This window comes from Tiliqua scincoides, chromosome 2, assembly GCF_035046505.1.
Source record: "Tiliqua scincoides isolate rTilSci1 chromosome 2, rTilSci1.hap2, whole genome shotgun sequence".
Lineage (NCBI taxonomy): Eukaryota > Metazoa > Chordata > Lepidosauria > Squamata > Scincidae > Tiliqua > Tiliqua scincoides.
The window spans coordinates 43,946,952-43,969,257 of NC_089822.1; the positions used below are offsets into that span (position 1 = coordinate 43,946,952).

General features: G+C 44.1%; 1 protein-coding gene and 1 pseudogene across 1 annotated transcript in view; one reads left to right on the forward strand and one right to left on the reverse strand.

Moving 5' to 3' along the window:
- The window catches only part of ST8SIA4 (ST8 alpha-N-acetyl-neuraminide alpha-2,8-sialyltransferase 4), a 97,206-nt gene that overhangs the window by 12,565 nt on the left and 62,335 nt on the right, over window positions 1-22,306 (reverse strand). The window lies entirely within an intron of this gene.
- LOC136643231 (5S ribosomal RNA) lies at window positions 12,883-13,002 on the forward strand (annotated as a pseudogene).

Sequence of the window (22,306 nt, forward strand, 5' to 3'; positions counted from 1 at the left end):
AAAAGAACGGGAATTGACTCTCTGGGTCTGAGATGACCCCCCCCCACCCTTTTACAATACAAACAAGCCCGTGTTTTGAGCCCCTGTTACTTTGTTCCTGGGGCACATGCCCGATTAGATCCACCCTAGTTACCTTTCCACATTGCTTCTGAATCCAACAGAACCACTGACCTCTGGCGATACAGTAGGCAGAATGAGTTTGCAGTGATGTTTACTGTGATGATGTGCATGGCAAGTAGAACATTCTGAAACCTGAAAGACTTTGTTAACATACCTTGGCCTGGAGGACAGCAAAATGCCACCCAAACTTAGCCAGATCTTCTAACCATAAAGAAGAGCTCAAGGGGTCTCAAAGCAGAACTCATATGGGTGGGTGGAACACACATACACAACTACATGGCAAAAGGCTGAAATGAACTGAGTGGTACACATGTGAAGAACCAGTAACCATCTCTGTCATTGTGAATTCTCCTTGAGACTGTCAGAAACTGGCAAAAATACAACTGCAATAACGGAGACTGAAGTCAGCTCACTATGCCTTTCTCTTGGCTGTTTACCCAAATTCACAACTGCAAGAAGTTTAGTAAGGTGTATCAGTTCTGAGAAAGAAATTAACAAATGAAATGAATCTGTTTCCCCACTCTGAAAAGGTCTTGATTATGTGTTCAAGTGACAAAGGAAATAACTAACTGTTGGGAACCTAGATTATATTTCAATTTCTATAGCTCAATGAAGCCTTGAAATTCACACTGAGTTTTGCAATGTCCGACAATCTCAACAAGAATCCAAGCGCGTCCAAGTAACAAAATAACTTGAGGCGGGTAACCTGCAGTGTAGAGCTTAAATCCTTTTATGCAGGCTGGGTTTGTAATTAATCAGCCAATAACATCTCAACCCAGTAAACCCCAAGCTCCCAGTAGCTGCTTAAAATGATTTTTAAAATGACCCACAGGCTTATTTGGGTTCTATGATTTGTTCCTAGATTATATGACTGAAGTGGTTAGTGAGCAGGATTGCTGCTCTGCTATGAGATCAGTCAGAGCTGATTCTTGGAAAATAGCCTTAACAGGAAAAATGACTGTGATTAATAGGCTACTTGGACTAGCTCCATCCTATGGGTGACCAAATTCAGGTAATCTTGGTGACTGCAAAATCATTTCTTCACAGCACTGTTCTGGGAATAGGTTTAGGGCCCTTCCTATTCCCCACCAGCCCACAGCATACAGGGCTGCTGATGGAGAACACACTGCATTCTATGGGGGGGGGGGGCAGAGAGATGGCCCAAAACTTTTGCTTACTCACCTCTCTATAGACTGCCTGGCCTCCAATGGGTCTCATCAGACCTACACCAGCTATTTTGCTGGCCTAAGTGAGGAGATGCAGGGAGTGATTCGGGGCAGTGATAGGGAGATTCTCTGCTGCTCACACTGCTACTTGCAAACATTCAAGCAGAAGACTTCAATATTTTGAGCTCCACTTGTAGAAAGCTTGCAACATCTCTAATTCACACATCAACTGCAAGATCATCAACTGCCAACAAAGGCAGAGTCTGGTTTCAGGGATGAATTGGAACAGATACCGCTGTCCAACTCTTTAATGCTCAGTTGCATGGACTACCTTATGCATGGATGCATCTCTGGATTAGGGAACCCTGGGGGGGGGGGGAGTATAAAACACACATTCTGGTTTGTTTGCTCCCCAGCTGTTGATGACCTACACATGTATCAACTTCATAATGAAAATCAAGGTTCACACAAATTGCTAGAGTTGAGCCTTTGAGAAAAATTTTATGCAAACTGTGGGACTTCTGAAGACCACGTATAAGAACAATGTTACTCATATGTAACATTTCTACCATTCCTCATTGTCCATGCAACTGATAATGATGAAGCACTGTGCTAAGCTAAGAAGATCTGGGTTTAGTCTGTGCCTGAATATGGGAGCATCAGGGAACCCTACACACACCAGTTTCATTTCCATCATGGAAGGCAGATGAGAGAAACTATAAAATAATCAATCAACCAGATAATAGAAGATCAAAAGCAAGAACTACATGTTCAGGGCCTAGAGCTGAAGACCCTGATACACAAGAAGTCATCAATCATTGCAGGATCCATCCTGTCATTTTGTCACCATTTGTTAATCTATTTAGTGGACCTTAAGCAGTGCATCAAGTAATATAATTGACATCTGTCACTATACAAGATTCATTTATTCTCTGATCTTGCAGTCGGGGGGGGGAAACAAGCATTCAGTATGGTATTCTGTTTAGTGATCTGGCTAATGAAGGATGCTTGAATTGTGTTAGTTTTTTTTAATGTTGTCATCTTTGTCTAATTTTTTTAAAATAGCAAATTTACATTTTATTTTCATTATAGAAGAGTCTCTTTACCATTTTCTTTTAAGAATTAATATTAAAGAAGGCAAGCTCAGAACACATAGACATTCCACTGAAACTAAACTACAACTGGATTGGGGCTAATGCTGTCATTGAACCAATCCAGAAATGTTTGGCCCATCTTGCTCCAGAGAATGCTCTATGTTCTGAACTTAACCAACTGCTTCCATTCTTGCATTTCTAGTAAATATATACTTTTTTCTACCATTGCAACAGCATGAATAATTTCACTCAATTGCTTGAAAACACTGTTTCAAACTCTAGCTTGACCTTCCTTCTTTCAAGCCTACTCCCCACTGTTCAAAAACAACCAACAAACAAGGGCACGTATGTGCATAATGTACCCATCTGTACACAATTTCAAGGGAATGCTCCTTGATTGGCCACCCAACTTGCCTAAAACTCTTCTGTCAAAAAATCAGGAGAAGAAACCTATTTGTCTCCAGGAGAAAAAAATATATATACAGAAATTGGCCATGGGAAAAGACATTCTTTAAAAAAAACAAAAAACCCTGTGTTTCTGGCAATATATTATGTAAATACACACATGCACATTCACCAACAAATGCCCATACCCTGCTTTTTCTGCAACTAAGAACATAAGAAGAGCCCTGCTGGATCAAGCCAAAGGTCCATCTAGTTCAGCTTCTCATATCTCACAGTGGCCCACCAGATGCTTCAGGGAGCACATAAGACAACAAGAGACTTGCATCCTGGAGACCTCTCTTGCATCTGGCATTCTGAAGTAGCCTACTCCCAAAATCAGAGGTTGAACATATCCATCATGGCTTTTAACCTGTGATGGACATGTCTTCCAGAAATCTGTCCAATCTCCTTTTAAAGGCATCCAGGCCAGATACCATCATCACAATTTTTGATGCACTTACAGTGGATAAAGCTTTGTATACTTACAAGGAATAAAGCTGAACATAATAAAACAACAGACAACAGCATAGCACCAAGGCAATATTTTATCAAGCACTCAGACTCAAGCATTCACAACAACCAGACAAACATTCATCATAACTCAAATGCTTTGTGGAAAAGTCAGGTCTTCCTTCTAAATGCTGAGGACATGGCACTTAACCTGCGTAGCACTGTAAATGTATATTCCCATCTATGATTTCCTCTGTTCACCTACAGCGCTTTTGAATATGTTCTATCACCCATTCTAATATGAACCCTTAGATTAATTCAGATAAGCCCCCAAATCAATCTAAACCTTGATGGCCAAACTTGATTAATCTAAGATCCACATACAATAAATTTCAGATGTTTAAGGCACAAGGAAGTGCACTGGTCTGCCCCCGCCATAGCTCAGCTCTGGTCAAGCAAGGTAAGTTTATGCTGGGTGGCACAGAGGGAGGGAGAGGGTGGTGTAAAGATGGAAAGGAACTGGGGAGGGGGCATTTTGGAGGGCAAGAGAGACATTTGAGTGCTGCAATATTTAAAAAGCATTTAAATTCTTAAATATATTTACTCACCATGAATAAATTGAATTAATTAAACTTAAACACCATGAATTAAACTTAATCCAGTGGACTCTCAGTTTATACATGGTAAATAATTATGAAGCTTGAAAATTTCTTATTTACCTTTTATATTAATTGTGATTCAAATAGGAGCTCAGTCAACATATTTCTGAGAGCCACACATTATATGTCAAAGATCTGCATGCGGCTCATGAACCACGGTTTGACCATCATTGATCTAGTTCATGTCTTCCCAGCCTCTGGCCCAAGTTTACGCCCTGTGATAGCTTCACTGCCAAGACCCACTGCACATCAACTTGCCTGACATTTGCTTATCTTCTTGCAGTCTAACACTGCAAAAGACCAATGAAGATGTGCCAAAAAAAGGAAAGGACCACATGCCCCATAAACAAGAAATGAGTAAACCAGGACAAACTCCCAGAAGTAACAAACATAACCTGTTAATCGCCAGGCTGTATGCTGGGGCATATCTGTGTGCTGTAACAGAACTGCTAGTGTACTGGAAGAAAAAAAAAAAAAAACATTAAATAGTGAAAGGCTCCAATAAGCTCAAATAACCCACCTACCAAAGAGGTTGCTCACTGAGTCTCTGAATGACCTGGACTTATCTCCTCCCAATTAACCACCAGTGGGCCAACGGATTCCACTGTCTTGAAAGGGATTTGATCATTCATTACCTGATGCAGAGACAACAGCAGAATTACCCTCCTCAAAGGAGGCTGCCTGCTACAACTCAATTTGAGTAACTGCTCAGGGTTATCTCCATGCAGTCTGCACCATCATCAGTGAGCCAGGCAGAAACACTGGGGCTGGGCTTAGGGCTGGCCCAAAACTTCCTGGCACTTGAGACAGTGTGCCAAATGCTGCCCCCTTTACCAGGAGATGCACCAGACTCAGTTTCTCCACACTTCTTTTTCCAATCCAGGGAGTAGGAGGAGAATCACGGGAGGCAAGTGGGAGGACAGAAGTGAGGACACTCCCTGCCACCTGCTACCTGAGGTGACCATTTCAGTAGGACTGAGACTGGCCGGCCCTGACTAGGCTTCCCTACAACTGATAAATTCTCACCCTCACACACTCTAAAGCAGCGATTTTCAACTGCTGTGTCATGGCACACTGGTGTGCCATAAGGCTGCCTCAGGAGTGCCGCGGGGCCAGAGGGAACAGACAGCAGCCATGTGAGTGAAGCGGCCGCTTTGAACCTCATGTGGCAGCACAAGTAAAAGGAGCAGCCAGCAAAGGGGCTTGTCGCGGCTGCTTTGTGCCTCATGTGGGAGCATGCTTTAAGAAGTGGCCAGAAGCATCTGCTTCAAAGCTCCTGCTGCCAAGCAAGAATGAGATGGCCGTTGCCTGTCCCGCACATGAGCAGCTAGAGAAACCTGGAGGTAAGTGGGAGCTGTGAAATGACTGCAAGCAAGCAAGCAAGCCAGAAGGTGAGCAAGCAGGTATGAAACAAGTCAAACAGGAGTCTGCCAGGTCACAAAACGAAGGACTGGCTGGCTGTAAAGTGTCCTTGAAAGTCCCTTTTACTTGCCACAGTTTGCCTGCAGTGCCCCAAGTAACCCCCCCTGCATTGCCTCTGTTGGCAGGGCACTTTTTGACATTATTCGCACTCTTTTCTCAAATACATAACCAGGCAATTGCCACATCTCTCTCGTCTTCCACTTCACTCCCTCCCACATGACATTCCCTCCCAATTTCATAATTGCAGTTAACACCTCTCTTACTGTTCCCTCCCCTCGCTCATCCCCACCTTCCAAAGGTCCAGAATCAGTTGCCTCACAGTCTCTCTTTCTCCCCCCCAACCCAGTTAAATCCTGCACTTGTTTCAATCATGTCTCCTCACTGGTCCTCACCTCACATTTCACCAGTTATGCGCTCAATCTGACCTCTCTTTTCCAACACTTTCTGGTACTTCTGATAACAATTTGATCACCCTACCTCAGAACATTTTTCCTCCTTTCCAGAAAACACACACTTCCGTCTCCAAGCTCCTTGTGAATTTCTTTAATTGTCACATAATGATTTAATTGTATTAATTATATTAATTTAAAATTAATTGCAATGTACTAATATTAAGTTAAAAAAAAAAAACTGGTAGTGTGCCTTGACAATTTAGTGTCTTGTCAGTGTGCCTTGAGCTGAAAAAGGATGAAAATGCCTGCTCTAAAGGTAATTCTTTGAGACTGAAACAGTAAAGGATGCCTGCAATTTTAATGCAAAAAGTGTGCTGAGCTACTCGCGGCCTGAAAAACACTACTAAATAATCTTGTTAGAACGAGAATTTGTTTTTTATGAATATCTACAAGCCACTTTTCCTGCTCGTAATAAGGCCTTCAAAGTGGCTTACGGTAGAACAGGAAAAACAATCATAAACTCCATTAAATCAAGCAGCAGCTATCAAACTATCGACCGTATTTTTTTTTTTTTTTGAGGATAAATCTACATTCCAATGTCAAAGTCACCTTCAAAAAATATTTATTATTATATTTAGATCCCACCTTTCTTCTACACTGGGGTTAAGGAAAGGTGACACAGAGTCCAGGTGGTCTCCTATCTAGGCACTGGACAGACCCATCCAGATTTGCTGTTTCCTATGCCTTTAGACCAGATCCTGAGACAATTTTGATATTCTTAATGTGACTAGTGGCAGTCATTGAGACAATTCACTAGTTGAACTGCAGGATGATCAAGGAAGTAGGCGACACCCCTCTCCCCACCCAGTTACTTCTAAGCACTCTGAAGTCACAGTGGGTGCCTCATTCAGCTCCATGTAAGCATACAGTTGTTGACTAGATACATACTTGCCCTTGCTAAAATTAGCAACTCATGCCAGTAAGCTCTATCCAGTCAGTAAATATGCATTTACATGGGCTGAGTGAGGCACCCCCTACTTCCTCTGTTTACAGAGTAAAGGCTGGAATTTCTTCACTCCTCAGTCATCCCACAAACAGTCTTGCACAGTGCTGCAGCACTTGTTTTCTCTAAGCATAATTCAGTTTTGAAGGGAGAGATATACAGTGGACCCACGATATCCATGGATTTGGGACCCACGGATTGCATCATCTGTGCGCCCCTGAGCCCATGGGGTTGGCTACTCCAGTGGCATCCGGAGCTGTGTTCTGGTTGCCTCTGGAGGGTGTTCTGAGAGCTGGGGAGGTTGCGCATGCAGTATTTTACTGGGAAGTAAATAAAGTACAGACACAGAGGAGAAATATTACGTAGACTTGTTCCATAAGGAGAAAAGATCATCCTGAGTTAAAGTTCTGTTGGTGGGATTCATATGTAAAGTACTGAATGACTGATGTGAATTTGTATTATGTTAGATGGATGCTGGTGAAATAAAATAGGTTTTGCCCACTCTGCCATTATTGAATAGATTTATTCTGACTAATCTAGAGCAATGCGTTACACTATGATTTATTTCAAGCGCCACTCAGCATCATAAGATGTGGCATACCACATAAGATAAGAAGAAATTCTTGTATATCAGGTGTACTCACATCTAAATTACTTCATTGAAAGTCTGAAGTACCTCCCTCAATATCCCTAGACTTGCTCTACCTTGTGACATGATGCCAAAATATATCAAGGACTTTTTAAAGAGCAATAACACAGCTAAAGTATTTTTTTTTACTGTACCAAAAATATCAAGCTAGACCAGTGTTACTCAAACGGTGCGTTAGGACTCATATTGCAGGGTGTGACCCGATTTCAGGTGATGGAAAGATCAGATAACTAATTATCTCAAGCCCTGAGACTATTCAAAAATCAGATAGCTATTAACTGCCCTGCAAAAAGCTGAGCTCCTGCAGTTCACAAGGAACTGGGATCCTTGCATGCTTATATAAATAAAGGGAGATAAATGTTTGATCATCTTTTTTTCTGGTGTATTTTTTTTCCCCAAGTCCATCAATGACAGGTAGTGGGGACAGGTCACATAACTAAGCCCCTCAATCTTTGAGGTTATTTATTAGGGCTGCCTTGTTATGAGAAATGGATTGAGGATTTTTTCATTTTTGTTTTCTTGCGAATAAACACACGTACATTCCTACATACATACATACATACATACATACATACATACATACAACTTGCAAATTAATGAATAAAAATATTATTTCTTTCAAGATCATCTTTAAAGTCTCAAAAAGCTAGGTGTGTCCCAACAGAGTGTCATTATAAAAAGTGGGTCCTGGTGCTCAAACATGTGATAACCACTGAGGTAGACATAACTTTCCATTAGGTTGAATACAGATACATGTTTATCTGTGGAGTAGGTGGGCAGAAGGTGACTCCAGAGTGACCAGTATTTCTGACAGTGGTCCAAAGTCACCTTGATTCTGGATATTTTTCTTGTGTCCTTCCCTGCTACAGAACCCAGGTCCATATTCCAGGCCAGCCTTGTTTGGAGCATGAGTGGAATTTTGAGCAGAGTGCACAACTGAAGAATTTTGTATCTATAAAAACAGCTCCCAAAATGTTTATTTTTTGCAGAAATTATTTTGCAGGTCACCATTTTGTAACTAGCTTTGCCTCCACGAGTTATAATTTTCCTGCTAGCAAAAAAAGAAAAAGAAAAAGGAACTCCACAAAGCACCCCTGGAAACTTAAAAGTCTGCCCAACCCTAATACAGACCACGATCACTCATTTTGCACATACCATTTTTCAGTGGACAAGTCATACAAGTGGTTACAATCACATATGAATGCACACAGATTAGATTTTGCTCGATTTTCAAGTGTGGAGGGTAGGGATCGGGGGAAAGCCCACTACATACTAGATGAACAAGCACTGATTACTGGCCCTTATACTCAGTTATTTGGGAGAGCAATGGATGTCTGCAAACAATTGCTATGAATGCATGCAAACATTTCACATGCCTCGATCTTTTGGTCCCACCCCAGATCTGTAAGCTTTTCAATATGATAGTTCAGTTACGACATAATTCTGTCTCTTAATCCTTCCATGTTCATCTACTCATGAATAAAGAGGATCTCTCTCTCTCTCTCTCTCTCTCTCTCACACACACACACACACACACACACACACACTCTATTGCCAAGGTTACAAACTGCACACAGGCTGCTTAAATCTTCAGTTGGATTTAAGCAGCCTCACTGTGCACACGATTGCAGGCAAAAGAACACATAAAACAGAGGGAAGTCCATAGTATAAAAGATATTCAGAAATATAAACGCCAAGTAAGAGTCATGATTATTCTATTCTGAATGGCTAGTTACTGCGAGAAGCACTAGTTTTTTCTACTTATGCAGGTTGTTTTCACACAGCATGTAGTCAGAGGACCAGCCAATTCATATATTCTAGATCAGGGGTGCTCACACTTTTTTGGCTCGAGAGCTACTTTGAAACCCAGCAAGGCCCGGAGATCTACCAGAGTTCTTTTTACAATGTTTGCGCCATCATAACATATAACATTTATGTGTACAATGTATGTTGGTGTACCTTGAGCCCCACATACTCAGTGGGGCTCAAGGTACACTTACAGGACTTACTCCTGAGTAGACATGCCTAGGATTAGGCTGTGAGGCTGCAATCCTAGCCACACTTACCTGGGAGTAAGCCCCATTGAGTACAATGGGCCTTACTCCCGGCGTTTCCTCCCAGAGGCACCTGAAGGGGGGGGTCGGCACTCTGCGATCTACTCATTTTGCCTCGCAATCTACCGGTAGATCGCGATCCACCTATTGAGCACCCCTGTTCTAGATGTTCAATGTTAGATGAGCAAGAATGCACATGTTAGAGCCATTAGGCTGTAGAAAACAACTTACAGAGCACTTTCAGTGCTCATTTGCTTATGCCACCCAATTCTTGATTCTGAGAGGTACATAATCTTTGAGCCTAACTTTCTTCATTATCAGTTTGAAAGATGAGGCTCTATTCAAGCTCAGCAGAAATCAAAGTCTTCTGATAGAAACATCACCAAAAGGTATATTGCACAGGATAGTCCAAATAGGAAACTTTGCAGGAGGCTTGTGTTCACAAGTCAAAGATAAGTTTATTTAAGAGAAATACATATTGTAGGAAAGAACAGATTCGACTCCTCCCTGTCTTCTGTACATGACATGTACCTATACATGTCTTCTCTGCAGAGGGAAGGGGAGGGAACAGGAAAAAAGGAAGAAAGAACTGAGCTCTAACCAAAGAGTTTACATTATCAGAGAACAGAAATGAGAGAGAACACCTTGTTCCGGTATCACTATCTCTCTAGATTTACCTTGCTGGTACAGGTTCAATGGTACCACACTGTTGCATGTTTCAACAGTCTTGACCATCCACATTTTTGCACTGTTATTCATATCTAATATCTTACATGAAAAGTAGGATTAGATGACTATGCTGTGAACAGTGATATGGAACAGACATGTGGACTGGTTGATCATCTGTGTACAGGAAGATACTTACAACACAGAATAAAAAACTGAGGAGGAAAACCTTGAATGAGCAAACAGTGAAGTCAATTGCACCTCCACAGAAGGAGTACAATAGAGAGCTACCCAAACTATTGCATGCAAATAGCTCTTGATAGGATGAACATATAAAGCTGCCTTACACAGAGTCCTAACATTAATCCCTCTCTGTCTCACAGCAGTCTATCATGACTGGTAGAAGCTGTCCTTCAGGTTGGGCAACTTCCCAATCCTGCCTAGATATGCCATGTGGAACCTAAGACATTCTGCACGCAAAACGTGTGCTCTATCCATGGGTGACAGCCTCTTTACACAATACAAGGCAAGAAAAAAATTAGAAAAAGGCATATGACCCTGGACCTGTGCAACTTGTCTGTCATGGGGCAGCCTGCCCTGCGGATGCCTGAGGATCTACTTGGATAGGAGACAACCAGGCAACCCCACAGCCAGCTAGAGGGAGCACAGGGTTGGGCAAGGTAGGTGGAAAGCCACTGACCACGGTGCAGCTTGAAGTGAGGAGTCCGCCCAGGGACAACTGGGTCAGACAGGCAAACCCCAGTGAGGAGACTGGCGACAGGAGCAGCGTGCCGAATCAGCTGCTCACCACACTGCCTGGCTAGTTTGCAGGCTGGCCCAAAATCTCGGGCCTGTGGTGAGACTGAAAGGGGCAAGACTGACTGAGCTGGTGGTAGGGCTCATTAGGGGCCTTGCAGCCACAGGGAAAGATGGCTTCACTCCCGGCAGCTACACTTTTGCAGAGAGCCAGTTCCAACTTCTTCTAGCCTGTCCCGAACTGAAAGGGGGGGGTCCTGTGGAACCCCAGCCCTAGAAGGAGGGAACCGGGCCTGGGAGCTACCAGGACCATGGTCTGCTGGGGCTCCCAGTGGCCTTGGACCAGCCTCCCTGGGCTGGAGACACAACAGCCCAGAGCCCACACTTGCCAGCCAGCTGCGAGCCCAGGCAGATTGGTGGTGGACCTGGACCCCGTCAAGGGTCCTGCAGAGGCCAGCTAGACCAATCCCCAAGATACTGTTCCCAGCAACTCCCCTGGCCAATCTTACAGGGGTGCCACTCTCCTGCATTGGCAAAGGATGCCCCAAGAAGGACTGTGGAGGGCAGGGTCAGTTTCTGATTACGCCTGGTGGGCAAAGGTGGCATTGTTCTCTGTAAAGGAGCCTTGTGGCTTAACAGGGCTCTATGAATATGAAAAACCTCACTCGATTATACTGGCTGTGCAAGTTAACCATCTCTGCTCCGTGTGCTTCTGTCCACCACAGCCATTCTACCACGACGAGGGTAAGCCCCTCTTTGTCACCCCACCCCCAGGGGGAGGAGTTGTCATCCCTGATGGACATTACATTGCCCCATGCAAGCTTTTGTTTTTCTAACAGCACATGGCGAACTGCATTTTTGTGACAAAGCATGGGGGAATTTGCTCTTTTCAGAAAAAAAGGCAAAAGTCTACATGGACATGCATAAGCCTTTATGATGTACTAAAGCCTAAAGCAGCTTTTGTGCACCCAATCAATATTTCCCAAGGTTCATAAATCATTAAATTCTCTAAAATGCTTGCCATTATACTAAATATCCCTCCATAAAGTTCAATAAAAATCGATCTAGTCATGCATGCCATTTTCATAATAATCCAAAAGTGATTTTTTTGGCTGTTATAAGTTACAATAGCTGTCTGACCAGAGAATACCAATAACTACTCAGAATATGAAACTATCTATATACTGTGCAAGCTGAGCCCAATTAGAGATGTGCAAATGATTTGCATGTATGGTATGGGGTTTCCCCTTCGTCCCAGCAGCAGGTTCTCATGCTTTGTTGTGGGCTGCTTCTTGAGCTCTCCAAGTACCAGGGGTTGCTTGTCTAAGAGCAAGTACATCTACTGTCACAACGGAGGCTCAGATATCCCACTTATATACGCAGCTCAACTGCAGGCTTTTCGGCTCAAAGACAGTAAACTGGATGTCCCTTTATAATGTTTGGCACACAAAGTCTTATGAAAAAGTCAACTGCTGCGTTCAGTGAACGCATGGAGAGATTAGAAACACATCAGTTAGCTTGGGATTCAAGACATGTAGTTGAACCCTCCTGATTTTCAGTGTGGCCAGCTGTAGATCAGCGCTGAACATGGGGATACCCAGAGATGCGCACGTCCCCTCAGCTAGCACTCTCCAGTTCCCACCTCCATGCACTTAAAAGTAACATCTTGAGATACACGGACATTGTCACCAGCTCAGCGAGTCTTGACTATTTCAGCACCTTCAAAAGGAGCAAACGTGAACCATCAATACTTTGTGACCTTGCTTGCAAAGCATCGGAAAGCCTCCAGCACTTGCTGTTATCGTCCCCCTTTCCTCTTCCCAAGGCTTCCAGAAGCCAGTGGGAACGGTGGAGGTAGCAGATGCAGGCTCTCAAAGCCTCCATCATCATCCTCTCCTCTTCCTCTGGCCCCCAAGGTACCCCAAAACGTACATTAGGAATGGAAGAGTACTTGTGGCAGGGGTGGTATGGAGCATTCTACTCCCCAGCAGAATGCCTTTTCTCTTGCACTGCAGCAACTGTTACCCTGCACATGCCTGATCTCATCTGATCTCAGAAGCTAAGCAGGGTCAGGTCTGGTTAGTACTTGGATGGGAGACCACCTGGGAATACCAGGTGCGGTAGGCTTATACCATAGTCTTTCAAGACTGAAGGTTGCCAACCATGTCAGAACTACTGTTTTGAGCTCAATTTCCTCAACTCACTTCTAGTTACACCTGCACTGAACTAAAATGATGGTGCCAATTTCTGGGCGTGAAACTACACAACATAAAGCTATGAAGAATACCTAATGTATCCAAACATGAATGCTTACTGAAGAGCAGTCTCAGCAAAAGCTCACATACAGTAAGAGAAAATTACAGTTGAATCTAACTAGAACGCACATTATAAAGGGACATATATAAGAATCAAATATTCCACCTCCCTTTACAGACAAGTTCCATTCCATGAATCAATACCACCTTCTCCTCCTTCCCACTTTGACCTTGAGTCAGTGCTAAGTGTTTCTGCAAAATACTTCAGACATTGCAGGATTCTGGTTTGTAAAGGAATAAGAAAGGGTATTAGCGTGGCCTTTACTTTTAATGTGTTTGTTCTTCTGCAGAAAGATGAAAAGACTTTTGCTGCATTAAAGCTTTAAAGATTGTTGAGGCTGAATGACTAAGGCGGCAATCCTAAAGCTATTCCCTGCGAAGCCCTTTTGAAGTCAATGGATTTATTTCTTCTGAGTAGGCACATTTAGGATTGAAGGGGAGAGTAACCATGTTATGGTGGACGGCAGTCTCATATATGAAGCTCTAAATTGCTGGCTAGCCCAGACCTTTGGGGCTGCCCTGCTGGCTAAACGAGTGCTCTGCCTGTGCTGGCAGAGGTAAACAGCCATAATACGTGCTCTGGTAGTACATGCCAGCAAGAAGGCTGGAGCCTTCCTGCTCATGTTGTTGGAGCGCTAGCAGCCCACTGAGGCCGGTAAGCCAGTGCAGGAGGCAGGAGTTCAGAAGAGGGGGTGGGGAGGGGGCAAAACTAGGTGGAGGGGGGAGGAATGGGTGGGGAGGTTGTGGGAGAGGGTGGATCAGGTGGCAATGGCACATGTCAGATCCTATCCCCTCTGGCAGCAGCTTCCCCACCCCTTTCTCGCCTCAGACTTCCATCAGCTAAAGCGCTGGCACAGGTCCAAGAAGACCCATTGCAGGGACAGAGGCTTACAGAGGGGAAAGGGGATTTCAATGCCCTTTTCCTTCTGAAATCTCCACCGAGGAGTGGGGTGGGGAGGATAGGATTGGGCCTAAATGGTTCTCCCATTGCTGGGCACAGTCCCATTCCTACTTTTGCGGAGAACATTCCTGAACCTCATGACCATCTAACTGAACTGGAAACATCACACAAGGACACAGTCCCTCAGACTTGATCCCTGAGACAAAAAGAAAGTACTGAGAAGTAATCTTATTTTCCAAGGATAAAGACTAAAATGAGTGGGAGATGAGCCAGGGCACAAAGGCATTCTTGCATTTCTCCCAGTGACTGGTACTTGTGCACAAGAACCTTCCAGTGATCTGTGCCCTAAATGAACCTCATAAGTAGAGGATTTTTTTTTCTTGAATAAAAACATTTAAAATAATAATAATTTAAACTTCATACCTCTTCTGGATAATTGCACTTGGCTGTATACTATCACCCTCTTCTGTGAACTGAAGGCACTTCTATATATTTAAAACATTTATATCTCACCTTTCCTCTCATAAGAATGGAACCCCCAAGGAGGCCAACATCAAAGAAAAATTACAAAGATCTAAATATATGTTAGAAAAATTACAATAGAATACAGTAAAAGAGAAAAGTCACATTGGCTTGAAAAAAAAAACATAAACCAGCAGTGTAATAACAGCATTAAAAACACTGATTAGAGCAATGGTTCTTAACATTTATCCCCTGCGTACCACTTCGCATTGTCCACCTATTGGAAGTACCACCAGGACTAACTGGCAATGATGTCATCATTAGTTACTTCCAGATTGGGAGGCCAGATGCAACACAAAAAGAGCCGGCAAGAGGCTCAGGGTGGACGGGAAGGCTTTTTTGAGCATGTGAAAAGAGCACACTGGAACTCTGCCTGCCAAGCTGAACATGTTGCAGCTGCCTGTTGCATTGTGCTGCTGATCTCGCTGCCATATGACAGGTCTCTGGGGGCCCCACAAGTGCCACCAGACACTGCCTCAAGTACCACCAGTGGTACTGGCTGAAAAACACTGGACTAGAGCACTTCTGTTTGTGGGGAGAAGATTTTCAGTGAACTCTGTGGCCTTCTGCAGCTCATACAGTCCTGGTCTGGAGGGTCCCCTGAGCCCCTGGAGCAGACTTTCAGTGGTCCATGAGACTTGGGAGACGTGTGAGAACTAGAGGCCAGAAGTGAGACCAAACCAGGAAGATCCATTCTGAAATATTGGTTCTTGAAAGAGAGAACCTCTATGATTGTAAAAATCCCCTTGAGGGATTTAGAAATGCCTGCCTATGTAAACCGCCTTGAATAAAGTCAGAGGAGTAATCCAATGACCAGAAAGGTGGTATATAAATACTGAGTTGTTATTACTACTACTACTGCTGCTGCTGCTAAGCAGGGAGTGGTGGAGCTTGCTTCTATATGTTTTATGCTGTGCTCATGTCTTAAGATACAAGCGGCTTTCTTCTATTTTGATCAGTCAGACTCTCTCTCCTGCACATACCAGAGAAACAGATCTGGAGCAGAAAGTATTCAGACAATGCAGGCTTAACCTGCCTCACTTGTCAGAATGAGCAGGAGAAAATGTCATTGTAAAGCTGAGGTCAAGAAAAAGAGCAGACCTTTTGGGGAACATGCAACCTCTTACCTGTCAGAAACAAAATCAAAACCCCTTCTGTCTATGGAAATATCTTGCTTTGGGGAATAATCAATGCCTTTGTGATTGATATCAGTCACCATTCCTCCAATTTCCACTGTCACCGGATCTATGTGCAGCCTCAGTCCAGATGGCTAAAACCTATCAGACCGGAAGCAAAGTGCCAAGTGCGAATGTGACTGCTGCAAGCTACTCATATACATCCCTGCCACTTAGTGGGTGTTTGCTGGTGTTATGTAACAATATTAATAGCATATATTTAGATCTTTGTAAGGACCGAAAGCATCAAAGACTAAAAGCTAACCAAAATAGCAAGCAGCGACAAAATCACTTCTCCCCAAATACAAATGTGAGACAGAGCTTTGGAGAATATGGCAGTTCGGATTAAAGGCTCACAAATATTTTTATAAGGGTGCCACAACATGAGTTTCAGGAAGGGTGGAACATATTATACTGACTGATCATCTGTAACTATGCTGCCTTAGTAACAGAGCTTGTTTTTTTTATATCTAGAATATATTAAATACAATTCTACACCATAATTATCGTTCATGACACATTTGAGAAAGAAGAAAACTCTGAAGCACTTCCTCAGCAGGCCTGATCACACTTGCAACAGAATGTAAGACTTGTATTCACTATCAGAACAATGATCTGCCTTGCCCAGTATCCTGTTCCAAAAGACTACCTGGATACTCCAGAAAGCAAAGTAAAAGGGCAAGAGGGCAACAGTCTGTCCCATTGTATATTGCCCAGTAACAAGCATTCAGAAGCATGGAACTTTCATTACATTATAATGGTTAAAAGCTGGTGAAGTGTAGTGGCTGAGAGCCTACACTGGGGTGGCCAAACCATGGATCACGAGTAATGTGCAGCTCTTTGACATATAATGTGCGGTTCATGGAAATATATTTGCTGAGCTCCTTTTTGCATCACAAATAATATAAAAGATGAATCAATTTTGAAGCTTTATAATTAATTTAGTGGGTATAAACTGAGAGTTCACTGGATTAAAACGCAAGTTTAATATTCATGGTGAGTAAATTTAAATGCTTCTTAAATATTGTAGCTCTCAAACATCTCCCGAGCGGCTCTCAAACATCTGAAGTTTATTGTATGTGGCTCTCACATTTTGGCCACCCCTGGCCTACACCGTGAATCAGGTTCCCCCCGTTTGAATCTTACATCTGTCATTAACTCAGGGCAGGTCCATCCCTGAGACTGACTAAAGGTGATGGCCTCAGGGTACAGGTTGGCAGGACAAATCCACCTCTGTGGTGGCTCTGCCACTCTTCCTCCTACTCTCTGGATGGGAAAAGGAAGAGGGTGATAAAACAGAAGAGAAGTGTGGATGGAGACAGTGGTGATCTAGATGCTCCACCACGCCACACTTCTTCTTCTGCTCCATCCCGCTCTTTCTTTTCCAGTTCAGGAAGCAGAAGAAACAGAGGCTGGCATGTAATTAGGAATTTAATCTGCCACCTCAAGCAGTGGGGTGGGCTGGGTGGGCTGGCCTTGAATAATTTGCTATGAGTATTTCACATGATCCCCGCATGAACTTTCTGATCCCCTTTCAAATTCAAGTAAGCCCATGTCTCATGGTCGTCTACTATGACTCACAGCCCAATTCTATTGGAAATCCCCCACCACCACCAATGCAGCCATGCCAAGAGAGCATATGCTGCATCTTATGGTGAGGGAAGAAGTCACATATGTCTCATCAGGGTAAGAGAACTTTTATTCCCTTACTTTGGGGAAAGCTTCCATTTCCTCAGGTTTCTTCCATTTTGTGCTGGTGCAGAACTGAGTCAAGGTAGAAGGGGATAGGATACTAGTGTACATGAGTGCCACCAGTTTCCACCCCTTCACAACCACTTTCTATCTCCTTACCCTTTCCACTTCTGTCACTCTATCATCCCCGCCCCGTTCTGCCCACCACCCACATCCACTGCCAACTTGATGGCATTGGTGGATGTTGGCCTCTCCAGTCTGAGTGCCACCACCAGCCATCGACCTGGCAACCTCGTTGCACTCGCCTGTGAAACATCACTTCTGTCAGCGGTTAGGCTTGGGCTGCAAGTTTTACAATTAACTGGCCATTGTGTGAAAGACTTCCTTTCCTGTCCAAAAGCTACAGCCAATCCATCCCATCAGGTGACCCCCAAAGATCTAGGGAGAGGGAGATAACAATTCCTATCCATTTTCACCACACCATAAATAATTTTAAAATCATGTCTTGTCCACCCCATCTTTCCCCATGCAGGAAAGGTGATTCAATTATTCTGGATGCCTTTTTCTGCACCCTTCCCAGCTTTTTTAAGGTGCAGAAAAAGCAAGAGTCTTTTTGAGGTGTGGGACCCAGAATAGAGACAGGCTTACTTTGGTCAAGAATGGTAGCAAAGCTAAAAATAATAATTTTTAAAAGCCCATAGTAGAAAACAATGTTGCACCTATAAATACTGCTCTCTAATCTGAAAGCTTAAAGGAGGGGTGGGGAACAGAGAGAGATAGAGAGAGCAGTGCTAGCAGTACAGAAACAGTGATCAGAATTTTATTATCCGAAATATTTCAGAATCATTCACAAACTTGGTCATCTCATTATTCTCCACTATCTACCAACTACTGTTGAACGCTTTAAAAAGAACAATTCCCAGTCCAATTTCATGTGGAAGCCAACTGTTCCATTGTGAACACTGTTTGATTTTTAGACTTTCCTCCCCTTTGTCATGTGCATTTTCATCAGTTACCAATCCAATAAAAGACCCATCTTTTTATCCACAGTTACTCTTGCCCCCTCCCAAAAATGACTGCTAAGGCATTTGATCAGAAGCATTTCGAAAAACTAAGATCATCTCTCTCCACGCCTAATGCCATATTCAAACAGCTGAGGTCAGTGGGACACGAGTTGCCTTATGTAACAAAAGCAATGTTACATACTCATCCACAGAGGTAACACTTTCTGTTTTTGCCTTTTACCTCCAGCACTCAGAAGCCTGCCCTTTGAGGCTTATGTACAAAACCTTTACCACTTTTCTTAACTGTTTTGAGCAGTCTCTGCATCACATGCATCAGAAAAAAAAAAGACACCTACACAGTTCAGGTTTTTGAGCCAGAAATCAGAGAAGAAGATGGACAGAAAATTTAGAAGAACTCTCTTTACTCCTCAATTGGCTTACCCGTGTAAGGGACCAATCCTATGTGCTGGAGCGCTGGCGGTACACAAGCACCACCAGGCCTGACTGTTATGAATGTACTGCAAAGCACATCGTGGCACACAGGGAGGAGGAAGCGTCATCGCTGGGCCTCAGCGCCATGAGAACAAAGCAGGGAGCAGCCAGAGGTATGTTTAACTGCAGCTGCCGGTGCGGCTTTTCAGGGTGAGGGGAGGGCAGAAGACGAGGGAGGGTGGAACTAGGCAGGGAGGACAGGAAGATTGGGTCCAGGAGGGGGGCGGAGATGGTGGCAGAGCAAACGCTCTCTTACCCTGAGAGGATTCTGACAGCTGCCTCAGCACCCATGGTGGCCATTTTGGCACTGCTGTTCCTCTGGGCATCAAGGCACCATAGGATTGGGCTGTAAGAAACGTCCTTAAAATCCCGTACTGTTTATTTCTCATCCTCTTAGACATGGAACATATTTATAATATAGGATCAAGCACAATCCGGAAGGCTTCTATGGTTGAACAGGAAGATGCAATCATGCACAGACAACATGCCCCTGAATCAGGTTTGGGGTTTGAAAATAGAGATATGAGACATGGCTTCATGGCCGACCCACCCATGAAATGGTGGTGTGGCTTCATCATCTATGGGGGGTTGAAGGGAGGCAGTGGCAGACAAGACACTTGAACCTGCCTCTCCCCTACCTCTTGATACGTTGCATTATCTATCACTTCAAGGATAGGCCAGCTGTGATGCCACATCTCTATTTTGGTACTCAAAAGAAATATTCCTATACAGCTACACAATCCTTCCAAAATTTGCTTCCAGTCCACTTAGCCCACTGGAAGTGGGCTTCCAACTCCTTCCAACAACCAGGATGTGCACAGGGAGTACAGGACATGGTGGGAACTCCCAGCTACCCGCACTTCCTTTTTAATTGAAAAAGGATCACATGAGGAGGGAGGGAGGGAGAGGCTAGTCTGCTATCTTCTGCCTGGATGGGTATTCATGGCAGAGAGTCAGGGTTCGTGGTATCAGATCACGCTGGGATCTCCCTGCATGGCATGGTGCTGATTCACTGGATAAGCAAACTGCTCACCAACTGTTACCCTGCACATGCCTGATCTCCTCTGATCTTGGAAGCTAAGCAGGGTCAGGCCTGGTTAGTACTTGGATGGGAGACCGTCTGGGAATTCCGGGTGCTGTAGGCTTATACCAGAGTCTTTCGAGACTGAAGGTTGCCAACCAACCACCAAAACATGAGCAAGGGGCTAAACACGAGCAGCGGAATAGCCTACACTAGGAAGGGATGCAGAGCCAAATCATTCAAAAGATGAAAATTTCTGGAATTATAAGCAAACTTATGGCATGAATTCACTAGCCAACCCAAGCCACCAAACCATCTGTGTACAAGTTTTGGTGTTGCAGCATGAGATGCTATTCTTATTTTAGATCCTTTCACTCCAATTAATTTGCATTGATTTCCACTACACACACACACACACACACACACACACACACACACACACACACAGAGTGCATGTACATGTACTTCTGTTGTGTATATTGATGCTGAAGAAACTGAAGGAGTGGGAGTTTCAAGGGAAGGGTGTTACAAGTTTGTGCGTAAAATGTAGAAAATTACAGTAAATCATGAACAACAAAAAGGGGGGGGGAAACAGAATGCCATTTCTCAGCTAGCCTTTTATTAATGGAACTGTATCTTTCAAGTTGCTTTAACTGCTATGGATTAACAGTATATGCTATGTACTTTCATTGTACAATGTTATGTTTGAAACACCTACATGAGTCTATTTGTTTTCACGTACAGCAGGGAGCTTTATCTGATCATAGCTTCCAGTCGTGTGTTATGCTGGGAACAGAAGAATCAGGTAAATTCCCATCAAAGTTTGACAAGAGCTTTCTACATGTGAAGATAATGAGCTTGCTTCTTAAAATGTTATGGCATACTCTTGTTACTAGTTACAATGAAATTAGGGCTGTTATGAAAATGCTCTAATTAGCTAAATTCCTTGTGAGTACTCATGCTTTGAAGCCATGCTCCCTACCTTTTCCAGGTGGTAGGCAAAGGTAGGTAGGTAGGACTAAATGAGAGCCCAATTTCTGAGCTCATATCGCTGGCAGGGAGTGTTACAAACGTGCCGTAAAGCACACTTGCAGCCCTCAACACCAACCCAGGGCTAGAGGTAGCTCAGCACCAGTCAGAGATGGGCTACCACTGGTGGATCACCAGTGCTCCTCCACTTGGCGGGCATGTGAACTGCCAGGCAGAAGAAGGTGGGGGAAGGCAAGGAGGTGTTCTAGGGAGGGGGAGGGGCAGGTAGGTGGCGTTCCGGGGAGAAGGAGAAAGCGAGGTGGGAGGGAGGCAGGGCTGATGGAGCTCCACCGTATCCAGGGACTCCGTGTTGGGCTGCGAGGCCCAACACAGTGGTTCTTGATTCTGCGCCAGCCCAAGGGCTGCCACAGAATCAAGTAGCCCCATTGCAGGACTATTTTCCTTACCCGGGGGAAGAGGAGAAGAGTTCCCTTCCCCCAAGCAGTGCTAGCAGCTGCCCTGTTATACATAGGATGCCACGGCAGCTGTTTAGGCACCGCAGCAATCCCGGCGCAATGGGCAGCTCAGGCTTGAGCTTCCCATCATGTATTCCTGTACACAGTTGTTATGAAACCTTTCAAGAGATGAGTGCCTCTGGATGCTAATGTGGCTTTCATATTTTCAAGTATCATCAACATCTGAGTGGAGCCTGTCTACCCTACTGAGAGAAGCACGTGCTTCTAATGTGCCTGTATCATGGACATCTCCCTTCTGGAAAAGACGTGCTGATTCCAACTTCAGCTGGTGATGATACGCAATAAAACTGAAAGCGCAAGTTCAGTTCCCGTGAGCCGCATATCATTAGCGTCAAAAGCCACTCTGGATCCTTGCTGCTCCCTTAGAACGGTCACGTTTGTGGAATACAACTTTTCAGATGTGGCTTTGGCGCTTCAGGCATGACTCAGTGCCTCCAGCCATACCAGAAGGCTCCCTATACTGAGAATTCTGTTTCGTTCATTATTGCCTTACCTGCCCCCAAAGTGTCAGTATTTTCTGCTTTGCTGAAGTTCTCCTACTTTGATAAACATGGTGCGATGGCTCCTCTGAGAATCCTAGGGATTGCTGATAGGTTACTGAAGAGACTTTGATGGCAGAAGAAACTGCATTAAATGGAGGGTAGGGTGAGAACACACACAAACACGATCCCATCCATTTAAAATGGCTCCAACTATTGTTCTTGTAGGCTGAATGTGTTGTGCCTTCTGGGCAGTATGAGAGCCAAACCCACTTATCTTTGCTTTGCAGATCTCCTCCTTGTAATAATATCAAGAAGCACAGTC